Below are 23,115 nucleotides of genomic sequence, written 5' to 3' on the forward strand. Positions count from 1 at the left end.
TAAATTGAAAATGAGAAAATGACAAGAAAATATATGGGAATTGTAATAGTAAAATTACACCTAATATCCAACACCTTGTGATCTACTATGTACTACCCAATAATGTTAAATACGCCGTTTCAAGTGACCAATACCCTACACTTACTATTAAATACACCTCTTGATTGTGACCACTCCCACCAATCCAATAGCCACACAGGGAAGGATTATAAAAAGAGGTAAACATAAATGGCGTATTTTCTAACAAAACCTTCAGTAGCGTCTATAACTTACCAGTATCCATTTATAAATAAAGCATAAGCCATATTCCAATTTTAAGCAAAACTACATTTATAATCCATATAACACTAGCGGTGAAGTACAAGGAATAAAGTCGTGTGGAACGATTCACTCTAGACACGCACATATATTTACACATTATCATGGATAGAGTGAAAGAATAGCAAAGAATAAGAGTGCATTCGGGAAACGTTATGCTTTCACTACCATCCGGGAACTGCCTTTGACCAAGGCGATCACCACGCTATCAGCATAATGGCTTAATTTTGGGGCGGAGACCGTGGAACTCAGCAATTGGCTGGCCGGCACACTCGTCTTTAAACTTGCCTGGTACCATCTTGTTTGCTTTGCTCTAGAGTGGTTGCTTCAGTGGATATTCGCTCTATTCCTTAAGTCTGGCACTTTTAGAAATATCGCGATAGATGTGATCAGATCGCATCAACAGTCACGACATGCAGACCCTCCTTCGTCTCTTCCGCGCACTATCCAGCTTCTGAATGAATGTGGTGACAGACTCATTACAACGATATGATTTTGGTTTATTTAAGTATCCATCACGCCCGATGACCATACAGTGGAAGTTAAGTGGTCAGCGATTTTCTGTGTGCTCCTTTTACATGGGCTGTTGGCAGGACATTTTACCTTAACGTAAGGCGCACATTGATCATGCAAGGAACACGCACCTCATGATGGTGGTTTGGGAAAACACTGGAATGACAATATATTGTCCACTCGTGTATGATACAATAGTTAACATTCGTTCACAATTATTTATAAACTTTACCTGATTCTAGGTAATATATTTTGATTTGTTGTTGCGTTTGCGTTTTAATGACATTTTCAACAGAATAGGTTATTGTGTTGGCCATTATATTTGGTGGTGTTATAATCCAGGAAGAACTATTTACTCTTAGCTACTGGCATGCTTTCTAACATGTTCACATTGTTCGAGTCGGGACTAAGACCCACACTTGGAGAGATGAGAAGTCCATGGATTGTAAAGGCATTTTTGTTTTCTTCTAGCAGAATGTTACATCTATATTTTACAAGAAAAGAGATGTATATAGACTAGATCGGTTGAAGGATTTTCTTAATAAACTGTGGAAAATATACATTGGGATTTTGGGAGCCATTATTCCAACAGTGCTGAGACAAATATGTTATAATTCGAATGTAATTTTGATAGCATTTAAATTGATTCATTAACATAATTTAGTGTCAATTTAACAAACTAGGCAAGTAATATACACTTAATAATAATAATAATAATAATAATAATAATAATAATAATGAAAACTATGTATAGCATCTAATATTTAGAAGCTCTAAGCACATTACCACATTTGACAACACCTATAACAAAAAACCATATATAATGATATGATTACAAATTAAAAAAAACATGAAATTAGAGAACATAAAAAAACATGCTAAAATATTTAAGGTAGGAAACAGTATTAGTTATTTACCTTTGTTCTTGCAGTCGAAATAAGTGAGTTTTAAGAGCACTCTTGAATTGGATTACTGTCTTTGTAAATACGTTCAGTGGGCAATTCATTCCACGTTGCTTGGCTCTGGTATTCAAAAAACATTGTCCATATTTCTTCTTTTTCATAGTAGGAATATTGAGAATACCATAGTCAGAAGAGGAGCGAAAGTATCATGCCGGTGTGTATATATGGGAGAGTTCAGATAGGTATGTTGGACTGGAGTCCTTCAGTTAACGTAGCACAGATAACAAACATTTGTTTGATTCTGGATAGCCAGTGTAGGGTACAGAGCAGCGGGGGAGGTGTGCTGTGATTGTGGTACTCTAAGTATGATCTGAGCAGCTATGTTTTGAAGTTTATATTGAGATGAACCAAACATAATTTAATTACAATAGTCCAATATTGAAAGTGCTAATTAAGACACGAGTGTGCAATGGCATCATCTGAATGATATTTGCGAATAGAGCTGAAGCGTTTCAGCTCAAGATATGTAGCCTAGCATATGTTCAAGACATGCTGGTGCAATGTGAATTTAATTTGGTGAAGCACTGGATGATGATATTTGATACTCGAGAGCTGCTTGGTGTATATAATGAAAAGAACTACCCCAAGAACAGACCCTTGTGGAACACCAAAACAGAGATTAACTGGGGTAGAGACATTTAATTTGCATACACAATTTGTGTCCTGTTGATCAAATAGGACTTTAATCACAGTAAGGCTGTATCATGAATGCCAAATACATGATGGCCTATTGTGTCAAATGCTGCAGAATTATCAAGGAGGGTGAGGACTGTAATCTTTCCGGTACCCAATGCAGAGAGAATGTCATTAACTACTTTTAGAAGAGTAATTTCAGTACTGTGGCAAGGGTGATATGCAGATTGTACATTGCTAATATGAGTGGGAGATTATAAACTGGGAGGTAGTTCTTTAAATCGTTATGGTCTAGTGTTGGTTTCTTCAGCAGAGGCTTTACAATGGCAGTTTTGAAAACTGATGAGAATCCTCCAGATGAGATAGAGTTACTAATAGCATCAGTTAGTGAAGGCAATACTGGATCTAAGCACTCAAGCTGCATTGATGTTGGATTTGGATCCATTTCACATAACTTTTGTGCAACCTTCGTCAGGATTGTATGTACGAAATTCATAGAGACAGGTTCAAATGCTGCTAATGGTTGCCGCTGAAATTCTGTATCCGAACTGTATGGTGACGACGAGTCAATTGAAATTGTGGTGTCAAGCTTATCTCTAATGGTTTGTTCTTTGTCACGGAAGAAATTTACCGGAAGGTATTCTGGAGAGAAAGTAGTTGGAAGTGGTATACATTTGTTCCTTGACATTAGCTTGTTAGTAATCTCGAAGAGCTCTTAGCAGCTGAAACGTTCCATGATATTAGAACTGTAGTGGGCTGATTTCGCTGCATGGACTATATTTGTGACATTCTTCTTATCGGCTTCATAGATTTACTTATGAATGGTGAGTCTGGTGGAAAGCCAGAGCTTCTCAGCTTTTCGGCGGTCTCTTTTAGCAGTGTGAAGCCGGTCCATAACACTGCTATACCATGGAGAACACATATGAACTGGTAGCTGGGGCATGTTTGTCGAGCAATGAACGCAGACAGTTATATAGTTGTTCTGCTGTAGGAAGTAAGCAAGTTGTTAAGTTTGCTTGGATGTCATGCATTCGTTTGGTTCTTTTTATCATACGGAAGTTTCTCTTAGTAGCAGATAAAGGTGGAGGGTTACGTACTGATACGTCAAGATGGCATATAATGCAGAGGTGATATGTGAGTGTGGTTTTGACTAGCTCAGACTATGAATGGTATAAATTGAAAGTTGTGGTGTTGTTAAGACGTTTGATCTTGGAGTTCTTAGTGATGACCGCAATTCCACATCCGCGAGAGTGGAGTGGAAACGACTTGATGGAGTAACCAGTGGGTGTTAGATCCTCTCACTTTGGTTGATCGCCTATGTTTTTAGCCATGTGTCTGTCAGGAAAAAAAAACAAATGTATTTTGGTCGTTGATACAATTAACTATTTCTGCGCTCTTTTCCGGTGGTCCTACTGATTGGGCATTAAGCAATGAAATACGCAGAAGTATATCTTGGATAGTTGACACAAATGTTAACGATTTAATAGGGATTTGAATTAGGTTATGTAAACTAACGTTCGAATTTTTAAATTGTTGAGCCGGAAAGGGCATAAGGAAGACAACTGGAATTCTTCTTCCTATTTTACGCCGGCCAGGTTTGAAACAAAGTTTCATAGTTCGCTTCTGTTTACATTTAAGTAATGATGAATGTGTCCCTGTTCGTTTAGTTTAGATCACAGTGTAATGTGGAGTGCCAAGGAATGGCCATGTAGAACAATTAATGAGGATCCATAATAGCATAAACGGCTTGACTGGCGAGTATCACTTGATGGCGGTTTGTTCAACAACAAAAGAAGTTGTAGCAGTTGAGCAACACAGCTGAGAAAAAGTCAAATTGTTCTCGTTTCCAAAACAAAAGGATGAAGAAACATATACGAACTGAAAAGCTAATGCATGATGAACACAGTAACGTAGACAAGGACAGGAGACAAGCACAACAAAACGGAACAGCTGCTTCAAGTCGGTTAAGCGATAGCGGCCATCGTGACACTTATTCCCATTATTCCAGATTTTTCTTCACGAAACCAAGCAACTGTACATGGTTGTATGTATTAAATATACTCAGTATCACGGAATTTGTTCCCCGTTTTCCAATTAATTGTTTTTTCTACAAAATCTAAACCGTAGCTCCAAAATGAAAGCTGGTAATGTTTTATTCGGAAGCTAGTAAATGTTTTTTTTAAAGACATTGATAAAGGTTTGTGTACATCTTGTATAATAATAGTGAAAACATTAACCGCTGCGAATTTGACAGGTCTGTCGTCGGTAGGTTTAGACATTGTCTAGGTTATCCTTCAGCACAAAGTGTTTGCGTGACGTGGTATTATTCCATACAGAACATCCGAATGTATGGGTTTTCTTGTGGATAAATTGGATCTAATAAATTTCAACTTGCCTTGCAATGTGCTGCCAGAAAGCATTAAGCCGAAATTGTTTATTAGTTTTGAATATAAATTAGCACCGTTACCATTATTCTACAAACCAAAATAGTTGCACGCACCTTGTAAAGGTAGTTTAGCTCTTGGATTGATTTCACCATTTCAGTAGTTTAAATTTTTCCTTCACATTGTAGATGACCACGTAAGTAAAAGAGAGTATCTAACTTACATATTGCAAAGGTGTCATTTCCAGAGGAAATTATATATTTCTGCATTTTATTAATTCTTCTCTGTTTCAATTGAAATTTGATATAATTTATATACTAGGGTTAAAAATCATTACACGATATCTTTTCTGAGATTGTTTTGATACAGATGTAGACTTCAAACACGCAATAAAATATCATTGTCTAACTGAATATTTTCTTCCCTCACAATAGCGAAGTATAAATTACGTTGCAGCTGCACATTCCTGTTTCCTTTCTTAACTGATCACATTTTTTATTATGTTGAAGTTCATCGTCTAAATAAATCTTCATCACAATTCTCAAATTTTGGCATGTAATTAAAGGGAAAGTAAAAACGTGATTGAGACTGACGTGTCTGCAGATAGAAAAGTTACAACATATGCAGAAGGTTGTAGGACAGTTTTATGTTATCCAGATAGAGAATGAGGTTCACTTAGCTTACATCAAGGCATCATGTTCTAATTCATTTTAATCAAGATGCTATTTTACAGCTGTCTTTGTCTACACTATTTATGTCCTCTGACTAGGTGTACATTTATAAATGTGACTCCGAGTCTTCGCCAATACATACTTATACGTCAGTAGTAACATAGATTGCAAGCGCATAATCATTTTCTAAAGGTATACAAGATCAAGAGTCTATATCCGATAATTAAATATCTCGCCCTGGTAAACTATATCCGATAATTAAATATCTCGCCATGGTAAACTATCTGTAAAGAAATGAAGGCAAAGATCGCATTAAATCGGTGGGAACACTGCTCTGTGTATTTTGAAAAGACAAATTATGTCCCAAACATAAGAGGCGCATACTAATGCCAAGAGAATTTATCAAGAGCGCGGACTTGCCTTCGATAGCTATTGTTCCATTTTACCGAAATCGGGTTGTCATTGTCACTAACATGAAGTCAGTGAGAGACATGTTTCACAAATCAGGAAGACGCCTAAAATGTGAGCGAAGTAGTAAAGCTGCAAATCGTTATAAAGGCACAGGAACCAGGCATGTTGAAGGCTGCAAAACAGATTATAGCAAACAAGAATTATTATCCCGATATTCTTCTGATATTTTAATTGACCAGCCGTGAAGCGTAGTAAGTGTGATTATAATATAATCATAAAATACGCTGAGTTGACAAAATCTTTAACATACCAGTCTACTTGCAGATTGCAGAAAAAGAAAAACAAAATAAAGATTGCCCATTGAAAGTTTTCCTTTTGTCACGTTAATGATCATTGACCGAGACACAATATTGTCATATATATAGCTCCTACAATAATGGATATAAATATATTCTGACAATGCCATATATTTTCCTCAAACATGCAGGCTGAAAAAGTGAAAAGAAGACATAGTTACGCCATAAGTATAAATAAATACATTTGAATTTGCACTCAGGGCTATTCATTATTAGTAATAAGGAAATTGAAGCAGAAGAAAAATATCTTTTTGTTTTTGTATCGGAAAGTTAATCCGCCTCAGAATTATCAGAAAAGGAGGCGAAATCAATATATAAATTTGTTTGTTAGCGTCAATTGGGACAACATTTGCAATCTTATCAAAAGAAATTGTAAGGCAGTCTCCATCGTTCACAGTAATTATATAATATCCCAGTCTCACAACACTTGCTTATATCGAATGTTTGTATATACATCTTTATTTGAAAAGTCTCTCCCAATGCATCTAGTGAAACAAAATCGATCTGTTCCACCTAAATAGTAAATTAAAATTCAATTGGTGTGTGCGTTTGTGCGTTTTGGTGTTTGATTTTGGGTATTTGTGTGCGTGTGTGGAAATGAACGAGTATAAAACAGTACATTAGACACAAATATGAGCGGAATATAAAACATGTTTTCTCCCTGTTTATCTTTAGTTAAAAAACAATAAGAATATATCCCTATTTGGTCTCTGATCTCTGGATATCGTGACATGAACGTTCGGTTATACGAGGACTAGGCCTTCTATGTATACGTAAATGGGGGTCTGCTACTACTACTACTACTACTACTACACACACACACACACACACACACACACACACACACACACATATATATATATATATATATATATGACACAAAGTTTCAGTATATTTCGTGTTTTTGCTGAGCCATTAAGTCTTAATTGAGGAAGTGCGGCAATCTATTAAATTTATTTGGCTCAAGGCAATTTTGGGGTCGTGATAAAGAAGTTAGAGTAGAAAGAAAATATTTTTAATTTAGCAAATCATACGTACAACAGGAAACAATATGCTTCTGTGTCCAAACCGCATATATTTAATGGACGGATCTCTACCAATCGGTGTTCGGACTTGTCAGTAAACGTGACGAAAGGTATATATAAATATATTTTTGCGTTAATAGCCAAGTCATTGGCAATGCTATTTTATGAAATTGTAAACCAGACTGCATCTTTCACAGTTCTTTTTGAATCACGCAACATTCGCTTATGCACGTAAATATGAAAAAAAATAGAACATGATGTATTCATACCACAAGCATTCGAAATTAAACTTTCATTAAAGATATTGTCCTTTCGGCTAAGTCCATCCCCTTCTAATCTCTCTCTCTCTCTCTCTCTCTCTCTCTCTCTCTCTCTCTATATATATATATATATATACACGTTTTAGGTGCGTTGTGGGCAGTCATCCCGAAAGTGGGTTTACGGGAAGGACATGATATAGTTTACATTTCAAATCAAAATACATATACATAGGTTGTATTTCTTACATAGTAATTATGTATATGTTGAAAATAAGTATATACACTTATGTTATAGTCCTATTCATGTTTTCGGTTCGTGGGCAGATATATAAATTTCATGGGCAGTTTTGACCTTTAGGTTGAAGATGACAAAGTAACTGCCCAAAAATACGTTCACGAAGAACAAACATATAGCATTCTGCCCGCGAATACGGCCCCGGGAACAATATATAGCGTACTGCCCACGAATACGTTCACAAGTAACAAATATATAGCATGACTTTCCGGTGTGCGCGCGCAAAATGGTTGTCAAGACACGACGATAAACATTAATCTATTAAAGCATCCTTTGCAATGGCCAGCGTACATATAGCGGACGTGAGGTTCGTTTTTCACAGCTTGTTTGAAATAAATGGATGATTATATATCCAGTGTAACAACTTGTCTTGACAGCTTATGGATGCTAATGTTTGACATTTATTGTGAAGATGATTGTTCACTGCTTGTTGATGAATTCGTAGCTTCTGTTAATCGATGTTATAGCTCAATTTAACCGTCATACACTGATATGTTTAAGTCTGCTTGCACAGTTAACTATGCAGAGTTATGGAAATATAACAAATTGGTTTTAATAACTTTCAGAGTTTGTTTTACTATTACTCAATATTTGTTTCAAGTACTATAAAGGCTGTGATAGGTTGGGTGGCTTAGATTACAAATCAGGCCCTTCTCACTTGGGGGGTGGGGGGTGGGTACTGCCCATTATGAATATTACTGGTCCTAGATGTCCAACCTGATATTTATGACATATAGGTTCAACATCTTACTGCCAGCAGAAATGGTGTTCTGTAGTATTTTTCCCAGTCAATAGTTTATGGATATATTATGTCATGTACTATGCTTGTTTAATTCTCTCATCTCAGTTCTGACGTTACCATTGAATGCTATAATGTTCCCAGACATCCGGTATTCTTGGTTATTAAAATTATATATATACACAGATAACTGAAGGTGAGTTCTCATTATTCCCTAACAATTGTAATTAGTGGGGCTGTAGCAATTGATGGTCTGAGAATTCAAGTTAACTGGTTCAAAACTTGGGTAAACAACAAACTGTTTTCTTCCTTTGACAGGCATCATAAAGTTTTGCATCTTTGTCACTCTGATGACTGTGGTACACAAGTTACAGACTTTGCCTTAGAATGAGCCTGATTTTTGATACTTGTTACTGAATGGGGTGGGGTAGGGAAGTAACAAAATTATTAAAAGTGGAATGTATGCAAACCATGCTGGAAATAGATATGTGCCAGCAACTGCAACATGTAAGCTTCAATCAATTTGGAAACTATAAGCTTTATCCTGTAAATATTAACAGTTCACACCCTGTATAAAAGATGATTTTGTGTTTGATTAACTGGAACTGTTAATTTATTATGTTAAGGAATTTATTGTTTTAACCCTAGTAAATGTAATATAATTAGGTCAAAAGTTCCAGTTTGTTTATTGTTTCCAGAGTTGATTATTGTAACTTGAAGAACCTGTTTCTAAGTGTTAAATGAAATGAAAGAGATATTGTTTACTCAAGTGATATAAAATAAAAGTTTAAAATGAACTGAAAGAAATATTGTTTATTCAAGTGATACAAAATAAATGTAAAAGTGTATATTCATTAAGAAGTGTATTGTCAATTGCAAATAAATGAAGATTTATCTTAATTTGTTCTTTACTTGTGTACAAAATTATACCTGGATTGGGCAATAATTACTTGGACTCCATTTGGAAAAGAAAAATCTATATGTTCTAAATACCTAATGTTCATATCATAATGCTCTTTTAATGGATGATTATGCTTTTCAGCTGACGTTACCATATTGCCAAGTGAACTAATAGTATGGCCTTCGGTGTGGCCCACTAATCACATTTGTAAATGAATTATGCATACAATAGAGAAATAGCTCTTAAAATATCTTAGGAGTTGAACAATGTGTGTACACAAATAAACATAAAGCAAATCTTTGAACTTGTATGCCACACATGCAAGTGAATTGGTGGTTTTCATATGTAACTTGTGTACTCTTATGGCTTTTGTCTATATTACTTTTAGCCATTTCTATTCACACACCAGAACACAACCTTTTTTGTCTGATTCAGGTACTAATGCAAAACTTATTTCAGCTGTAACTGAAGTATACAGAATTTTTCCTGATACTGAGGCCTACTGTGTAGACAGTATAGCTGTTAAGTCATCAAATCAAATGGAAGACAACAGTGTGCAGTTGAAGAAAATGATATATACCCAGTACCATTTAGAGTTATCTTAAAGAAAAGTCACAATGCACACTGATACAAGTAGTTTTAGAAAATGCATTTGTTCCACATACATTTTAACTTAACCCAAAAGTTCAGTCTCTTGCCTAAAATTCAATCAGATGTATGCATTTATTCCATAAAACACAAAGATATAATGAACCAAATCATTTTCATTATTGAGTTAGGTAGTAGGCTATGTTAAAGAGTGCAATCACTTTATCGATTTTTTTTTCCATTACATTTTTATTTATTATAAAATGACATTTCTTAGTGGAGTGCTAGCAACTGTAACTTGAGGAATATTTTGTACATGCTGGCCTAAGTGTCATGAATATACTGTGCTACATTTTGCTTTATTAGGTATAATACTATCATGAGACTTGCTTGATTAAATCCTGAATTTGTCAGTTACACTTACAAGTCCACTGGTAGAATTTAAAATCTGTGACAGTTTGGGAACTTTTTTTGCAGTAACTGCAAATCACTTTGCCTTCACAGTCAATGAATTCAAGCCATTGATAATTGTCAAACCATTGTGACTGAAAATGTGATTGTCTCTTAGTTGTGTCCTATTTGATAATTTTGCTGCCACAGAGTCTGGATTGTGTCTCTGAAGAAATAGTTCATCTAGACTCTGTTGCAGTATTACATTTTATATGTTCAATTTAATGAATTTTCTTTCTTTGAATCATTCTTATGTCATAACTTGCGAAAATAGTTTAGTTAACAATATTTATTCAAACAGAAAAGATAACCTCACTTGACAAATCATCCTACTAAAGTGATCATGGCATACACTTTTATCTTTGAAATTCAAATATTGCCCACTCGTTAATTAACATAACTAATATTGCACATTGAAGGTGATCATATGTATCATCAGTTTTAAAAAAATAAAGACATAATACTATCATTTAATCACTGCATACAGGAAACAGACACTTGTGTCTGTAAAATGCCTTTCATTGGATTACTTTGGTTTATTAAAACCAAACAGCGATCCACTCAGGATTTTCTAGGGTAGATACAGAGAATATATTATGGTCATTCAGAACACTATCAATACATCAGACCAGATTGTTTTTATTATTATTTAGGCAAAATAACTTACTAAGTCGGATGGTGATAGGTTATGTGGAATTTGCATTGAATCATCTGATCCCAGAAGATTTGATACAATGTCACTGGTTGTGGTAATCATCAAGTGCAGTTGCACGGCACCATAAGACTTATCAAGATACCATAAGCTAGAAAGATGAAGAAAAAGAAAAACGATGACCCAAAGACAAATCCTGCAAACTGTGTGCAAAAACGATTCCACAGATTATAGATGAAAACTTTACTATATTTAGCTTCAAGATATTAATAAATTCGGATTACTTCCTCCAGTCTGCTACAGTAATTCATGCCCATTGCACTCATAAATTGATTATAGTCCTTGCAGTATTTTGTGTGGGCCACAATATTTTAATTGATGCAACTGATGCTCCATTCTTCAGTTCAGTGTTGATTCAAACATAGCAATGTCCCTTTGGGATGTGTGCATAAATAAAGAATGCCTGTCCCTTCATTACCACACTTGTTGAATTTATCGTGTCTCTCTGAAAACTGTACCATGTGAGAAAGAATTTTATAAAGAAACTGGACATAAGTATTGCTAGACATATACTCAGACCTGAGACTTCATAAAAGACTGCTTACTTGTGAGGCATTATTAGTGCTAGGGTTTGAGGTAATAACTTGCTATATGTTTGGTAAGGCAAAATAAGGGGCCTTATGACTTAAATTGAAACTGTGAAAAAACAAAAGGTTCAAATGCAATAAACTTTTGTTTTTCCTCATTTGTTATATTACAGTGCCATGAAAGGTCATTTCTTTTATCTTTTTAATCCCTTGCCAATTTTAAGTCATCATCACTAACCAAGTCTCTAAATCAATTCTTGGCATATTTAGCTAAAATGGTGTCTACTGTTCCATTATATCATTGATTGTTTAGCTTGCTTGTATGGAGCTTAACACCATTTTTCAGGACATCATAGACTTTACATGGCAGCCAACATATTTATTGGAAGAAATCAACACACATAACGCTACTGGCAAACTTTCCCATATACACACATTGGTTGGACTAGAGAGAGTTGATTAGTGATGTGTATGCCTAGACCATTCTATAATCCAGGGCCCCATGATTGAATACAGCTTAAAGAAATTAACCCTAATTCAATTTCCTTGTTGCATTTAAATCATAACACCCACCATGCAAAGTGACACGTCTCAAGATTTTCAAATTTGTATATGTTTTGCAACTTTTAATTCTGAGTTGATGCATGTGGATGTGGAAATTCAGTTACTGAATACTTAGCTACTTATATAAGGAGCTCTCACACTGGTAAAAGCATGCAGTTGGGATTTTATTTGCAAGAGGGCAATTAATTGTTCAAAATACTGTTTTAGCTAACTACATATGCGAAGGGTTGAGGTATAAAAAAGAGGATCAAGAAATCCTAGCTAGTAAAGATAATTGTATCCAACTTGATAGAAAGTCAGAAGGCCTTTTAATTTTGTACAGCAGTTTCATTAAGGAACCAACTATAATACCATTAGAAGTTTATGAGCAGCAAAAACCACATTTAGGACCAACTAGACATCAAAACCATATGCATAGTTCCATTTACGGCCAACCAGACATCAAATAGGTCATCTAGTGAAAGCACAATGTCAAAATGACCAGCCATCTAGGAGAAGTAGCAAGGAAGGGGTTTTCCAGATGCCCATTAAAACAGCCATATTGGAGGTTAGATTGGCACTATTTTCATTTACGTCCAACTAGACATAAGAAGTCTTTCACTGATATGACGATTCATTCAGGAGAAGTAGTTATAACAAGATTTTCAGGATGGCCACATTGGTGGCCTTATAGGATGTCTGTACAGCACCATAATTCTCATTCAGGACCTGCTAGACATCAACATAAGTATTTTGTACACATGTTGACACGCTGACACAATTATCCATTCAGAAGTAGCGATAAAAAGTTTCTTAATATGGCTACTGTGGCAACCACATTGTATGTGTGAGTGGCACCATCTTGTTTTTTCTTCCAGATATTTTCACACAAATATCATATTTAAAGATAACATGAATTCATACAAGATCTTGTCGGTTTATTTCATAACAGATTTTTCCCTCATATTAATATAATCTTTTGAAAACATTTATACATTATAGTTCTAGAAATTTTTCATGCTCTCAGAAACTATTAAAATCACAGCAGAAAGTGTTATGTTATATCTTTATTCAACACTGAAAAATATTTATGAACTCTTAAAGTTTTTTCCCCTATATTAACTTAATTTAATGAAGATGTTCAGACTATAACCTTTCCATTGGATTTATTTTTTCAAACATGGCGTAAAAAGTATGTTATAGTAACCAATTTTTACATTGCCTTCACCATCGCAGAAATCTCTATAATCAATTTCCTAGTAAAGAAAAGCCAAGAAAATAAATGGACAGTTAATATTCACTTCAGGATCACAGACCTGAGGCAAATATGTCATTGTTAAATCAAACATTTTTATTGTGTTTCCTTAGACCTAAATATATATATATACTTGCTGTTACTCTAAACGAAGGCTGGTGATCCAGTTGATAACCTTTTGGGGGTTTTAAGGATGTCTTTAAAATTAAGGCCTTAAAAATGTTGAGATCTTATATTAAAAATGACAATTTGAGCCTTGCAGATTCATGTCCACAGGTGCCCAAATATAAAAAAAGGGGCGGGGGGTGCAAGGGGCAAGCTTGTTGGTGTGTTATAAAATAACTGACTTATCATCGGTGTGCTGACAGGTAATGTGTAATTAAATCACTGTTGTAATATTAATAATGAGCGAGTCTGCACAAAGGAATTTCATACAGCTAAACTAACTCAACAACTAGAGGCAATTAAGAAATATATCCACATTCGTGATTCTGTCAAATGGCAGATACAACAGCATCAGGAAGCTCAAGTGGCATTTACAGAAGGTAAAGAGCCGCTATACTTGTTATCTTTTTAGGGATGTGCTTGGATTTTGCCCTCAAGCTGGAGCAGTCATAGGATATATAATAAATCGCCACGGTCGGAATTTATCCCCAAGCTGGGGTAATCGATGGGTAAAGTCTTATCCACAGTCGGGGATTTATTCAAGCTTCAGGTGCAAGTTTTTGTGCATCTCCATGCCCTTGCATAAAACACAGTTACACGTTTTTTTATATAGATATTTTTCAGTTGTAGACAGGAATAATATGTATTTGCGAGTGTTTGAAATGAATGGGTTCATTATGAATTGAGTGGCACTACATTTCAAAAGCAAAATTGGATTGAAATGCAAGAACTGTAGTACGGAATTAGTGTTGGTTCTGGATCGTAGAATGGAATTGTGTGTGTGTGATTGGATTTTTAACGTAGCTTGAATAATTTTTCAGTCATATTGCTACGATGTCTGCAGTGTGGCAGTTTATAGTGATGTATAGCACTGGGGCATCATGCTGCAAACATGTAGTATGATGTTGCACCCAGTCACATTATCCTGACACCAGGCCGATCAGTCCTAACACTAACCTCTTAATGCTGAGCGTCTAGCGAGGTAGCTGTTAATACCATTTTTGTAAGTCTTTGGTATGACTTGGCTGGGGTTTGAACCCATGACCTCCCGCTTCTGAGGCGGACGCTCTAACCACTAGGACACTGGAGTGGTCAGAATGGAATTGTAACAATTACAATGGAAGCAATTTGTATTATGCTTGTTGGGGCATTCCTCACTGATGGCTGTCAGTGACATCATCATGGGAATGTGTAACAGCCACATTTTGTAAGAACAAGGTGTAGTTGGTGAACAATACAGACACTTTTCTGCCATTTCCACTGGCATCATCTCATATGATGTTATTTAAAAAAACTTCCTACAACATACTCACAACATATAAAACCTATATGCAAATCTGATGAAAGCTGCTTGTGTTTCTGAAACACATATTCCATACTGGTGGCAAGAATGTCCAAATCTACATTACAAAAATGAAAACATTACCATCCACCTAGGAGTTGCAAATGTATGAAATCCTCTTGTTGGGTAGTTTTACTAACAGGCTTTACAGCAGGGCCTTCCATTAGATTTAAATGTGGCAGGTAAGTTGACAAAGTAGGGTGGGGGGTTGGGGGGACCTACCCCAATGGGGATAATTCATTTTTTTTTTAAAGTAGCATGGTGTAAAGTAAAAGTAGATGGGCTGATAAGGAATCCACTGAATTTACAGACTAAAGGTTCAGACATTTGTTTTTAAGAGAAAAATGAAAGAAGGAAACAATACAACAGATATTTTAATATGACTTTAATGTTTATTTTCTAGATTTAATTAAGATTATGAATCAGAATCAGTCTCCAACTCCACTGTAAAGTTTATCTATTACTTCTTCTGCTCAGGCACCTGCAAATTAAAACAAAATTGTAATGCTTAAATAAAGTCATATCATCTCAGCACTAGTTACATATGCAGAAGTCATGTTAATCAGCATTATAAAAATGTATGAAATTTTCTTCACTGCACTTGTGCTTCCCTTACTATCGTTAAGCCATGATACAAGATAACTTTGCACTTACTTATCATTTCTGGCAAGTGGATGGTGCAATCAATTTGCACAAAGATGAATTTATTTCATCCAAATATTTCATGTGAATAAAAATTCCAAATGGAGGCACTTGTCCGATCAGACAAGATATATGCATATTGTAGTTAGCTGGACTCTAGCTTTGATAGTCCTGGGCAATAGGATAAGCTGATTTTGTTATCAGTTTAGAAATGCATCCGCTTTGCAAATACTATGCTTTAAAAGACGAAACTGAATCCAATATTGATGAAATAAGAGTCATTTGGATTACCTTGTTTTTTATCATTCTGCGTTGGTTGGGTGCATATTTGAGGGTCTCTGATATGGTCTCTTCCATTCCATTTGCCTTTGCTTTGCCATTAGTTTTCAAGCAGGCTTCTGCAAGAGTAATACAATGTTTTAAAAAAGTTTCACAACAAAGGATGCATTGCATTTTTCTAAATGCCAGCAATAATCAATGGAATATTTTTAAAACATGTACTTTGAAATGTGGTCTCAAGTTACTTTATCAATTCATTTAAAAATCTCTGGCAAGTCACATGAAAAACACAATTTAAATCAAGCCATACTTACTTATCAAAACCTGACATATCACAAGCTCTTGAAATGCTTTTTTCCCTTTACGTCCCTTTGGACTATACTCTGGCCAGTCTTTTTGTTTTAAGCTTTTTCATCATCCTGCAGACACTATCCCCAATTGTAAACCTGCCAAGGGAGCTCAAGTAGCATATCTGAAAATAATAATAATAATAATATTACTATTTTTTGATTTTGATATTATTATTAGTAGTAGTATTTCATGATCGATGTGACAAAATATGCTTGTATATAGTTATTTTTTGCCATGGTTTTGCAAGCAAATTTAATTTCTCTAACTTGAAAAAAATTTGATAACATTAACTATGCAACACAATGTACTAATAGCAATTATAAACCAAATTAACCACCGTGAATCTATTAACTTCATAAATGACATTCACTCAAGGATTGAATTAAAGTAGTCACATAATATGTAATAGTGTATATGTAGTAAAATACCTGTTACATGTTCATCTCTAAACATGTTTTGGCCTACATCCGTAAGACAAAACAGCCGACCACTACATGTTCACCCCACCCCCAAAAATAATTATACAGGCACTGCAGAACTTGCATAATGCATATTGAGGTTCACAACAGCAAATAAAGGTTATAACAGTTTTTTTAAATAGAAAATAAAGCCCCAATTTACCATCTTCTTGGAGAGTTTGGGATTCTCCTCCAACCTCTGGCAAAGGCCCTCTAGTTCCTCCACTGAATCACATGGCATTGCAAGAATTTCTTCTCTATATTCTGTGTCTGGGCCTTGTGTATGAACTTGGAGGGCCAGCTGCTCCAACAAATTCTCAATATTTGTGTCCAGTTTCATAAGTACATTCAACTGGAAATCTGTAACAGATTTGTGATGAAATTAGTTTTGAAAGATCAAGATCATTATTATAAACTCCTTAAAAAGATCTGTACAGTGAACATGGGTTTAACAATGAAATATATTTATGGAATGAAATACATGGTTTTTGTACAGTTTATATGAAAACTTTTCCCATAATCCTTTATTTTTTTATTCCCTGGATATGTTGTTTCACTGCTGGTGTCTGTAAAGTCTGCATTCAATGTAGATGGTTTAGGCGTCTGACTTACACAAGACAATGGTATACATCAGAAAGAAAAATAAAAAAAACCAATGGAATGATGAACAGTCGACACATCAATGAAAAACAATTCATTGTTTATTTGCACAAATAAGTCTTGAACAGTATGTTTTATGACCTATAATTTAATTAATTAACATCTCACAATGTTCTGAAATAACAGTATCTAAGCTACAAGAGCTTGTGCTTTCATGTCATAATCTTCCATTTTGCAAACAAATTTTGATGTTGAATCAATGTATATGACCTTAGCATTGAACACTAACATTCAAAATGTCTACAAGATGACAAGACTATTATCAACTGAAGTGACAACAAACCAATGAGTTTTACGTGCATTGAACATAAGCATTTTTAAATGCTACAAAATGTGTTTTTAGTGTATGGCCACAAATTACCCAACATTTTGTCAAACATAAAACAGTTCTACTACCTTAGATGAGAATTAAATTCATAAATACAGTGTATAATTGACCTACTCGTATTTAGAGAGCTGTAAATGAAATAAGAGATTATATAAAAGTCAACACCTGTAGTATTTGTTTCATTATTCTATAATGTACATTTTTTTTCCATCCTCAATACTTACTACTTGCAGAGGAACTGGCAGAGAGAAATCTTTATATTCTCCACTCCAGAGTGGATGGGGATGGTGATGGTGTTGTCCTTCTGGATGCAGCTAAGAGTATAAAGATTATCACTACTCCTTAATTGCAGTAAAAAAGAAACAAAGAAATCAGACTGGATTTTTTGGCATGTAAACAAAATGCATACTGGTTGCAATGACCACTGTATATAAAGCAGTGATACAATATATCACAAAATGCATTCTTTTTTAACAAAACATCTATCTCATATATACAGCATCATGAGTAAGTAAGTACTCTTAAACACATCTTATTAAACAGACAGAAAAATGATGAAATTTATACATACTTTTGATAAAGAATTTCCAATTGTGGCATGGTATAAAAGCAATTGATAAAAAATAAAAAGAGACCAGATAAACTAAATAGAACATACCAGCAGGATAAGAGGAAATCTTGGAGTCTGCAAAATACTCTCCATTTCAGGAGGTTTTGGATGAGATGGCTGACCAGAAAGGTTTCCACTTGAGATTTTCATCTTTTTTCAGTTCTTCATTTTCATCTGAAATGTCAATGAGAACTTGTAAATACTGTATGAGTCCTTGAATACACTGACTCCTTGTGACATACAGGGTTTGCAGAACAATCGCTAGCAATATTCACCACTTTTAAATCCAGCTGGTGAATTTTCACCATGAAATGCATCCGAATGCAGTGAATAATCTTGGATTAAAGACAAAATAGTGTACAGAAATGTGCAATAAATTAGTCAAGCTCCAGACAAAACAAAGATATGATTTATCTCTGATTCATAATGACTTTTCTTGTGCTACACATTTTACCAATGCAAATTACATTGAATTTTGTAAATTAAATGGTACAATTAAGATATGTATGTCAAAAGATTACTAATCTTCAGCTTTCCAATTAATGCTAAACACAAGTATCAAGTCATGTATTTAGTCTCTCACCACCAATAAATGCATTTTTAAGTAATCATCCTAGAGTGCACCAAAGTCATGTGAACTTGATCCAATTCCAACATTACTGCTGCTTGAGTGCTTAGATCCAGTATTGCCTTCACTAACTGATGTTATTAATACCTCTCTCTCATCAGCATAATTTCCATCATTTTTCAAAACTCCCATTGTAAAACCTCTGCTGAAGAAACTAACACTACACCATAAGGATTTAAAGAACTACTGCCCGGTTTCTAATCTCCAATTCATATAAAAAATCTTACAAAAGGTTGTTCAATCCCAGCTTGCATCTTGTCTGAATTCAAACAGTCTTTTTAGCAATGTACAATCTGCATATTGCCCTTGCCACAGGACACAAATTGTGTCTGCAAATAGATTACACTCCAGCCCAGTTGATCTATGTTGTGGTGTTGCACAGGGGTCTGTTCTTGGACCTGTTCTCTACACTCTATACACTCAGCTGCTCTCAAGTGTCATAGATCATCATCCAGTGTCTCACCAGTTGTACACTGATGACACCCAAATATACAAATCTAGCCACCCAACTGAAGTTGATGCTACCATCCAAGGTGTAGAGATGTGCATTTCTGATGTGAAATCATGGATGACTTGTAACAAGCTGCAGATGAATGATGATAAAACTGAGGCCATTCTGATTACAACACAAAGACTTTCTCATTCACGTCCTTTACCTCACACAATAAATATCAGCAACACCAACATTAAATTCACACAATCAGTACAAAACCTAGGTGCTACTCTGGACAGTACTCTCACATTGCACCAACATGTCATGAACATATGCAAGGCTGCATATCTTGAGCTGAGACGCATCAGCTCCATTCTCAGATATCTTTCAGTTGATGCCACTAAAACACTTGTGTGTTCATTACTACTTTCAAGACTGGACTATGGTAACTCAATTCTGTCTGGTTCATCTTAATATCTACTGCAGAGACTTCAAAAAGTTCAAAACATAGCTGCTTGGATCATACTTAGAGTACCACAATCAGAGCACACCTCCCCGCTGCTCTGTACCCAACACTGGCTATCCATTCGATCCAGAATCAAACACAACATTAGTTCTCTGTGCTACGTTTCACTGACAGACTCTAGTCCAACATACCTATCCGACCTCACCTATGTGTACACACAAGCAAGATACTTACACTCCTCTTCCGACAATCATATACTCATTATTCTCACTATGAAAACAGAGTCACATGGACAGCATTCTTTTGCATACCAGGGCCCAGCAACATGGAATGAATTGCCCACTGAACTTAGACACAAAGACGCAGTGATCCCATTCAAGAGTGCTCTCAAAACTACTTATTCTGACTGCAAAAACAAACTTAATGACTTAATAATGTTAACTACCTTAAATATTCTCAGCATGTTTTTTATGTTTTCTAATTTCATGGTGTTTGTTTTTGTAATCATATCATTGTGTATGTTTTTATGTTGTCTAATGTTGCAAAGCGCTTAGAGCTTCTAAAGATTAGGCGCTATACAAAGTCCTCATTATTATTATTATTATATTTAGCTTGGATGAATATTTTTTAAATCAGTGGCCATAACTAAAACAATGGGATTTTGTTTTATGATCATAAAAGTATGTTGGACACCATCCATGATGTACAATGCTGTCTGACATTTCTATGCACCTAAGGTTTCCATCTCAAATATTAAAGCAAAATGCATACCAAATTTGACAGATTGACGAAAATAAAAAAAAGCAATGCTTACCATTTGAAAAGAGGCAATTGTCACTAGAATATTCTATTCAAAATGATATTAATTTTGGACACAGGGGATACCACCCCCATGTTTTCCTGACTCGTGATATGTCGGCCTATTCTGTGCACAGCTTTAAAAGATGTAATGTTTATCCATCGAGCTATAGAAATGAAATACATTTACTGTAGACTGTTTCTGTCAGCAGTTAAGTTGAGTAATTAGGTCAGGTTTATAGCTAGTTTACAAAATTCAGTGTAGAATGCCAATAAATGACAAGATATATTTTTGCAAACTAAAGTGATCTTGAAAAAAGATTAGTAAAGTTTAACATTTTATAAAAAATAAGCTATTATGTGGAAGAGAAACAACAATGAAATAGGATGCAATGTGTTTGCGTCTTGTTGATGGGGGAAAATTACTAAAGAATTTAGAAACAGACTATACGCTGGGGAATTTTTTGAGAATTTATGTTCTGGCGACAAGTTTACATATTGGGTAGCAGATGATTTTGCATGTGCGGGACAACTTCTTGCAAAATTGGAAACTTGGATTAAAATGCAGTATTGTTTTAAGGTATACATTTACCATATTTTATATAATGTATTGTATGATTCTAAAAGATGCATAGTTAATCGGAATTTCTGGGTTACAGATTCAAGAAGGTCATGGAGTGGGTCTACATGTTGACTAATAAATTACTATTTGATCCCCTAGGTGATATTTCAATTCTAAATTAAAACTAATAATACTTAATGTATAACCAAAAATGCGACAACCTGGTGGAGAGGCGAAAATGGATATAAAAAACTTCCATATAGCCTCAGCAAATTTAAACTGAATAAATAGGGAAAAAATAATTAAACTAAACAACAAGACAAATTATGATATGACTTTCATACAAGAAACACATAATAAGTTGACTAAAGAACTAATAACTTCATATGAGGAAAAATTAAATGGGGTTATAATTGTAAATGATTATAAGGAGATGTAAGGGGAGGGGTAGCTACTTTTATCAAGAATAAAATGGGAGTAACTTGGGAGCAAAAAAACAAGGGAAACTTTTTTGCAGGAAGATTGATACATATTGTGATACAGGACACTCATTTTATAAATGTATAAATACCTGCTAATAAAAACAAAAAGCAACAATTCATTGAAAACCTGTTTAAATATGTAGAAACAATTTCAAAGGCCCCCCTCCAATCTGTGTTGATATTGATGGAAATATTGTGGATCTGATGTGCAATCTTACTGCATGCAAATCTTTCCAGAAAGCACCTATGTACTGTTTAGACACCGGTATTTGGTAACAGCCATATCTAGCGCAAAATTCAAAATGGTCATAGGACAGAAGGTTGAGTAGCTACAATGTCATAGCCTCAATGTCTCCACGAAGTAGGGATAGTAATATTTGTGCTAGGGTTGTGCTATTCCATGTCGATTTACAAGTAACCAAACAGGATTTGATTTGGAAATATTTTTCGCAAAAAGATCTCTTCTGCCAATGGTAGCTCAATGGCTGGGAGAAATACTGGCAAGTCAGATGTGTATAAAATGTACAGCAATGTGTGCAGATAAAATTGTCAAAAATGTTTGCAGGTTTTAATGAAAGGGCTATATCAGCCTTGAAAGTGCCAGAAATTATCATTATAGATGTGGCTTGAGTCTACATGTTTTCAGTTAACAAAAACAGAGTATCAAAGCTAGTAACTGGCATCCTTGTTAATTTGACTAATAACTATTTTTAATTAACCATTTCAGATTTATAAATATATACTCAATAGTAGTGAAGTGGGATGATATAGCATCAATGGGACTTACCATTAAAAACCACCCTGGGACGATATAGCGTCAATGGGAAATTTAACATTATGGAAACCCTTGGGACGATATAGCGTCAAGGGGAATTTAACATGGGAATATGGGACTGTTTAGCGTCAAGGGGAATTGAACAGGGTGGGACTGTACAGCGTCAAGGGGAATTTAACATGGGCAAAAAAAAAAAAAAAAAAAAAAATCTTGGGCCTGTTGAGCATCAAGGGGAAATGGAACAGGGTCAGGACCCTATTTTAATAAGGTCCCGACCTGATGGGTCTATGGAAATGGAACAGGCGAATATTGAAACAGGGAGGGGTCTCTATTTTTTATTTTTTAAAAAAAAAAAAAAAAAAAAAGAAAAAAAAAAGGGTAGGCAATGAAAGTCAAGATCTTTTCGAGACCTATGAGTGGCCCTGAAAAGGGCCTTTGGGTTTCTTCTTCTTCTAACTCTTCCACTTCTTCAACCATCTTCTAACTTTTACCAATATTCCTGTCATCTTCTTCTTTATTTCTGACTCAGGCATCCAGTCAGGATGACCTATCACTCGGAATTTCTCCTGTATTCTTATCCAGTTATTGTTGAG

General features: G+C 35.0%; 1 long non-coding RNA gene across 7 annotated transcripts in view; it reads right to left on the minus strand.

Annotated features, from left to right (window-relative positions):
• Positions 1–15,420: 15,420 nt before the first annotated feature.
• LOC149786579 (uncharacterized) overlaps positions 15,421–23,115 on the minus strand; it is a 29,053-nt gene continuing 21,358 nt past the window's right edge. For 2 of the 7 annotated variants that reach the window (XR_016424988.1, XR_016424981.1), the window contains 3 exons: positions 16,944–18,552; positions 16,286–16,443; positions 15,551–16,090 (listed from right to left, as the gene is read on the minus strand). This is a non-coding gene — a long non-coding RNA (uncharacterized LOC149786579). The other 5 variants (XR_016424987.1, XR_016424983.1, XR_016424985.1 and 2 more) reach the window with 5 other exon arrangements.

This window comes from Sinohyriopsis cumingii, chromosome 12, assembly GCF_028554795.1.
Source record: "Sinohyriopsis cumingii isolate HCF-2022 chromosome 12, ASM2855479v2, whole genome shotgun sequence".
Lineage (NCBI taxonomy): Eukaryota > Metazoa > Mollusca > Bivalvia > Unionida > Unionidae > Sinohyriopsis > Sinohyriopsis cumingii.